The sequence below is a fragment of the Poecilia reticulata genome, linkage group LG4 (genome assembly GCF_000633615.1).
Source record: "Poecilia reticulata strain Guanapo linkage group LG4, Guppy_female_1.0+MT, whole genome shotgun sequence".
Taxonomy (NCBI): Eukaryota; Metazoa; Chordata; class Actinopteri; order Cyprinodontiformes; family Poeciliidae; genus Poecilia; species Poecilia reticulata.
In genome coordinates, this window is record NC_024334.1 from 19,123,609 (window position 1) to 19,129,608 (window position 6,000).

A 6,000-nucleotide genomic window follows, 5' to 3' on the forward strand; every position below is an offset into this window, starting at 1 on the left:
CCGCAGGAGCTCAACTTAACACCGTTATCTTGTTGCATTAAGACTCCTCTTCTCCATCCATCTGCTGCTCAAATCTCCTTTCTTCCCGTTTTTCCACTTTTTTTTTTTTTGCACATTTAAGCCAGCAGTTTTGTGTCTGCAGGTGTCCTAATCCACCTGCATTTGGGTCCATTCTTCCTGCAGGTGGGAGTGACAGCGGCAAGCCTGCATGTCGGTCTCGACACCGGATTTAATTCGGTCCTGACAGACAAAGACCGGAGACGACAGACACGTGACGAAAGCCAGGTCATTAAAAGTTACGATGCGGGGGAAAATAATGCCAGCTGATGGACCAAAACGTGTGAAAGAAATAACATGACCAGATGAAATATTTTTAATGGCTTTTTTATTTTTTATTTATTTTTTATGGCTTTTTATTTTTTTATTTTTTTTATTTCCCCTCCTGCCATGCAATCCAAGTCACTCAAACATTGTTCCTATGTTCTTGTTACGTTTGTGGCAGTGAGAGGAACGGGTCACGTCCCGCTGACGCTTGTGATAAGAGCTGCACCGAACTCACCGGAGGGGAAGACGGAGCATCGTGTTGACTCTGCTGCACATAAAGGTGAGACATTTCTCATCACATTACAGTGCCTTTCAAAAGCGTTCCTGTGCACTAGGTTTTTACACACTGGGACCTTATAGCCACAATGAAAGCTTTACGCATTAGATCGTCACAAAGCGACTCATAATTGTGACCTGGAAAGTATAGAGCATGCAGATTTTTCAAATCAAATTCTTAAAAAATGTGACTGAGATGGAGGGGAGGGAGGGAGGGAGTAGAGATTTGAAGCAGGAATTACCTGTAATAACCCAAGCTTTGAAGGTCTCTGAGTTCAACCCACCATCATAGGGACATGCTCAAATAATGTGTCCTCTCGCCTAGCAAAATGTAGCTCTGCAAAGTATTGACTCAGAAGAACGGAGGGGAATACAAATACATGCTACATCAGCATGTAAACCTCCGGAGGCGGTGTTTGTCTAAGCACCGGTATATGTGAAGTGCTCTGGCTTTGGCAATTAAACAGATCTAAAGTCCAGACCTGGCTCTGTCCCTCTGGGACACCGTCTGTCCCAGTGAAAGCACAACAGAGGCTGTTCTCTGGACCTGTACGTGCCTCCAGCAGGATCCATACCAGCCCGCCTCAGACTGGGCAGTAAAAACGGCACGAGACGCAGAGACGTATCCCTGGAGAGGGGAAAGTCTGAACGACCGACAGATTCCCTGAACTGAGTCGTAAATCCCAACCATCGAACGCTGTGTCCCAACGCCATCCGTCCTGAGTTTCCCTTTCTGCCTCACTGTGGGACTCTGTAATGTCTGTTAGGGTGGTCTCTGTTCCCAGCTCCCATGGATCACTCTGCAGTAAGACTGTGTGTCATAAAAACGCTTGTTGCAATAATGACTCAGGGAATAATGTGAAAGATATGTGCAGACTCATATGTGCAAAGAGCAGAAATGTAAAACTTGAAAAGTTTTATTGGGACACTATTTAAGAAACAAATGTAAATGTTTGCATAATTGTGATGGAAGGGGAAAATGATACATGAGCTAGATAATATTTTTTACAAATAAAAATCTGAAATGTGTGGCATGTTTTTGTACTTGGCGCTCCCCTTTAATCTGGAAGTCCTGAATAAAACCTAGGGATAACAGCAGGCTTGAAAAAACACCAAATTACTAAAAAGAGTTTCATCTCATTTCATCTCAAAATAAATCCAGGTGGTTGGTAAAGGCCTCAGAGGTTTGTGAGAGAATATTAGAGAACAAATATTGCCATGGAGACCAAGGACAAAAAAAATCATGTGGAAATTTAAAGCACTATTTAAGTCCTAATCCCAAAGCAAACATTAAACATGGTGATGACGGCAGCAACAAGACAACACGGCTGAGGGAAAGCTAAAGGAGTGCGACTCCTTTTGCAAGGTTCTGTATATCTTAGATTTGTGAACATGATCCGATTAAAGTCAGGGGTTCTGCAGAAAATCTGTTGCTGGTGCTGCACAAAAAAAAGAAAGAAGAAAAGAAAAGTGAATCACTCTTGCCCGTCCTCATTGTGTTGCAATGCGCCTTCTGCAGCTACGGCTGCGGCTTAATTGTGTTTACATTTGGAAATCACGCCAAACGTGTAGTCACGAAGTGCAAGTTCTAAGTCTGGGTCCATCAAACGAAAACAGAAGGAAAAAAAAAATCCCTGAATCAGCAACAACAGGATAATCCCGGAGTTTAAGGTCTTACTTTAAATACACATGGCTACAGTCACATGAGTGTCAGACCAAAACACGCTTATCCTACGTTATTATTGCAAAACCCGACGCTGCTTCTCGCTCTCTTCTTAACGCATGGACTCAACATGTCAGCACAGACGCAGTGGGGACCCGCGTGTGAGCGCTACAGTCAACAGAAACGAGAAGAATCCAACTATCTAGTGTGATGGGAGGGACAAGCTATGGAATGCAAATATCTCTAAAGCTGCATAACAGTTTAAATATTTCCAATCGACTCGTTTAAGTGGGGTAAATAGCAAACTCTAGTCATAAAGCTTGGAGGTGGCATTCCATCGGAGGAGGGCGTGTGATCTGAACGAAGTTCGGGGGGGGGGCATTGTCATTCAAAACCCGCACCGGAGTACACACAAGCAGCTAAAACCACTGTGGCCCCCCCCCCCCCCTAATGCTGTGAACATTCAGAAGCATGCAAATGCTCAGGCATGCTGGAAGGTTTACATTTCAATAAGACAAAAACAACCTCTCTTCCTTTGTGTGGGTCCGAGCTGCTTGTGCTGGCAGGCCAATCCCATTTCCATTTGGCCAGTGGAGATGCAAATGTGCCATGGAACAACATGTTAGAGATGGGTTGTTCCATGAGAACAGATGTGTGGATATCTGCAGCAGAATCAGGAAGGAAAACAGGATTAAACACAAACCAGACGCTTTTCTTTTCTCCCCAATTGTGCGCGGCTTTGAGGCAATCAAAATGTAATAGCAAGGCACTGTGAAAATATCCGGATCCAAATAATCACCTTTGCTGACAAAGATTAAAGGCAGGGAGGATGATGATAAGAATCTGATGAACACATGACTGTTGCTGATGTTGTTTACCCTGGGGAAGTCTTTAAGCTGCGCCGTGCTTCACTGATATCCCAAATGACCCTCTTGTTGCAGGTTTAAGCCTTTGGGGCAAGTGGTGATTGCATGCTTTATTTTCAGCTACGCTGCAGAAGGTGAGGCCAGCCCAGGGAACCAGCCCTCGCTCACATGTAAAAAAAAAAGCCCAGTGCTGGACGGTGAATGTCGCTATGTTTCTATTCCATTTGTGTGACTTGCAAGGCTTGTAACATTTAATCATTTTCAGCATAAAAAGCCTGTTATATACTTAACCAAATCTTATTTCTCAAGGTAATTTATACTGAGGGGTTTTTGAACTGGTAAATAAACCTGGGTGCTGCACAGAAGGGAAAATGGCTGATCTACGACACTAAAAATGCTACATTTTCATCCACTTTGAGCCTGAGCTTCACAACCCTCTTCGGACAATTTGCTGAAAAAATTTCATTAAAATCTATTAAAGATAGAGCAGTTTTAAATGGGGAACAGACAATAAATGACAATTGCCATGATGGATGGACTGGGCTTAATGGATTGTAGGGAGGACCATAGATAGGTTGGTAGGTAGGCAAGACGATCGGATGGTATGTAGGATGTAAAGGTGGGTAGGTAGATAAGGCCGTAGTAGAATAAAGTCAGAAATAAAAACCTGTACATTCCTGGAAAACACTTGACAGTATTGTGTTAAAATGCCAGCTAAAGAAAAATCCTGAATTCTCTGAACCATGACTTGCCACCTCTGTGTAAGTCACAACCCTCCCTAGTTTCCCTATGTAGTGGTCATTGCTCAAAGACATTACAGAGATCCTTGCAGCCGTATCTCACTGCCAGTGGAGGCCATACCAGCCTGAAGGCACAGCCTTGTGGAAGAGTGGGAGTTTACGGACCCACTATTGGGTTTGTCGGACATTAGACGTGTCACCAAATTGATTGTTTGAGTCACTGTGTTGACCAGCAACTCCTCTGACCTCCGTGTGTGAGTAAGTCTGCTGCTCTCCATGAAGATACCTCCTTCCCCTTTATGATCTGCCATCATTAGCCTTCTCGCCTGGCTGCAAGAGGAGGGAACAATCGTAGCGCCTTTAATTTGTCACAAAAATACTGAGGCCGTGACACCCTCATTCACATCAGTCATTTAACAACAGAGGCCCAATCCTGCCTTGTGCTGCGGGCAAACCGCAGGGAATCCGACGTGTCATCAAATGCAAGAATGTGTTTATTCGCCATTAACAAGAGAGCAGGCCTCACTGCCCAGAACCGCCAGGGTGGAGCTGGCTGTGATGTGGTCAGAGGGATATCTGCGTGGGTGCACCACCCTGCAGCCATGGCTTCTCCCAAACACTGGGCACTAATTTCATATTTCAGCACCGCCGCCTGTCATCAGCGCCCTTATCAAAAATACATACCAGACCGTAATCACAGGAGGACTGGATGCCAAAATACCTCAGAGCGCAAATGAAAGACAGGGGGGAGGAAGAAGGGAGGAGGCTTATGGGGGTTATGGGGCAGAGGAGGAAAAAGAAAGTGGGAGAAAACGACATCCCTTAGCTGCTCAAAGTATTTGTCTGGCAAATCACAGAAATGCGTAATTACTTAGCAATAAGCTTATGGAAAGACAGCATTGCTACCAAATTGCCTCTCAAATCTTCCTATTAATGCCAGGCAACATAATTGTTTGCATGACTTCTCTTAAGGTATTGCTGTTTGTGTTGCGTGCAGCGTACTGGGGAAACATCAGCAGTCTTCAACCCCCTGTGAGGATAAATTAAGGGGCATGCCCGAACAAGTCACCTGCTGACACCCAGCTATGAAAAACTGAATTCAAAATGCTGGATCTGGAGACAAACATGCGTGTCTACAATGGTGACACAAACGATATACAATGTCAGAGTTAGATTATGTAAAACAATTTGCTGAATTTTAGGGATACAAACAATAATTGTGGCCATATCTGAAATGTATACCTGCTGTTGATGGAGCTCAAAGATCGTCTGACGATCTGGGGGAATTGAAAACGTAAGCACTTCCATGTGGTGGTAGCAAAAACACTCTTTGGTGTTGATGGTTGTACTGAGGGAAGACGACTCAAAGGTAGCTACTTTTTAGTATCGGTTAAGTGTTTAAGTATGAAAGTTGTTCAGTTGTATCCTTTTGAACTTTCAACGTGAATCTTGGGAATGTCAGAGTTGAGCTGAAGGTTTACCTTCTGTCAAACTGTGACACAAGCAACAGGTTTTGGTATTAATTAATTATAAAGTACATATGAATGAATGAGCGCCCAAAGAAAAATGTGTTTTTAGATCACTTTGGTGAATACTTCATCATGAAAAGAGAACGGCGCAGTGCAGAAAATGTTCAAAGCTTTCAGTTTGAGATGAAACGAGCATTACCGTTGAAGCTTCAACCAGTTTTCTCACACACTTCGTGACGTCACGTTTGCTACTGACAAAAACTTTTAATAGCAAGTCACATCGGGGAAGGTAAATAGAAATGATGTTTAATGTGGTTCTTACATCTTCCTATCCGTCTTATTCCTGGTGTTGCAGCTGAAGAATCGATTGTTCTAGCATTTTCTGGTAACTTTAGCTGCAATAAAGCAGCTAATCATAAATAATCATCAAGCTATATTTTTCTAGTAAGCTGTTTGGAGTTTATTAGAGAAACAAATCCTTTATTGACTGTTTCAAAACCCGTGGACACATCCCTGTGAGTCACACACATATCAGAACATAACTATTCGTCTGTTCCTATAATCAAATAAAACTTTTCACTTCATCTGGTCCAAAGTTAAACAAGATTCCTGCTGCTCCAGTGACCTTGATTCGAAGCAGTCAAGTAGGAAACGAGGAGAGA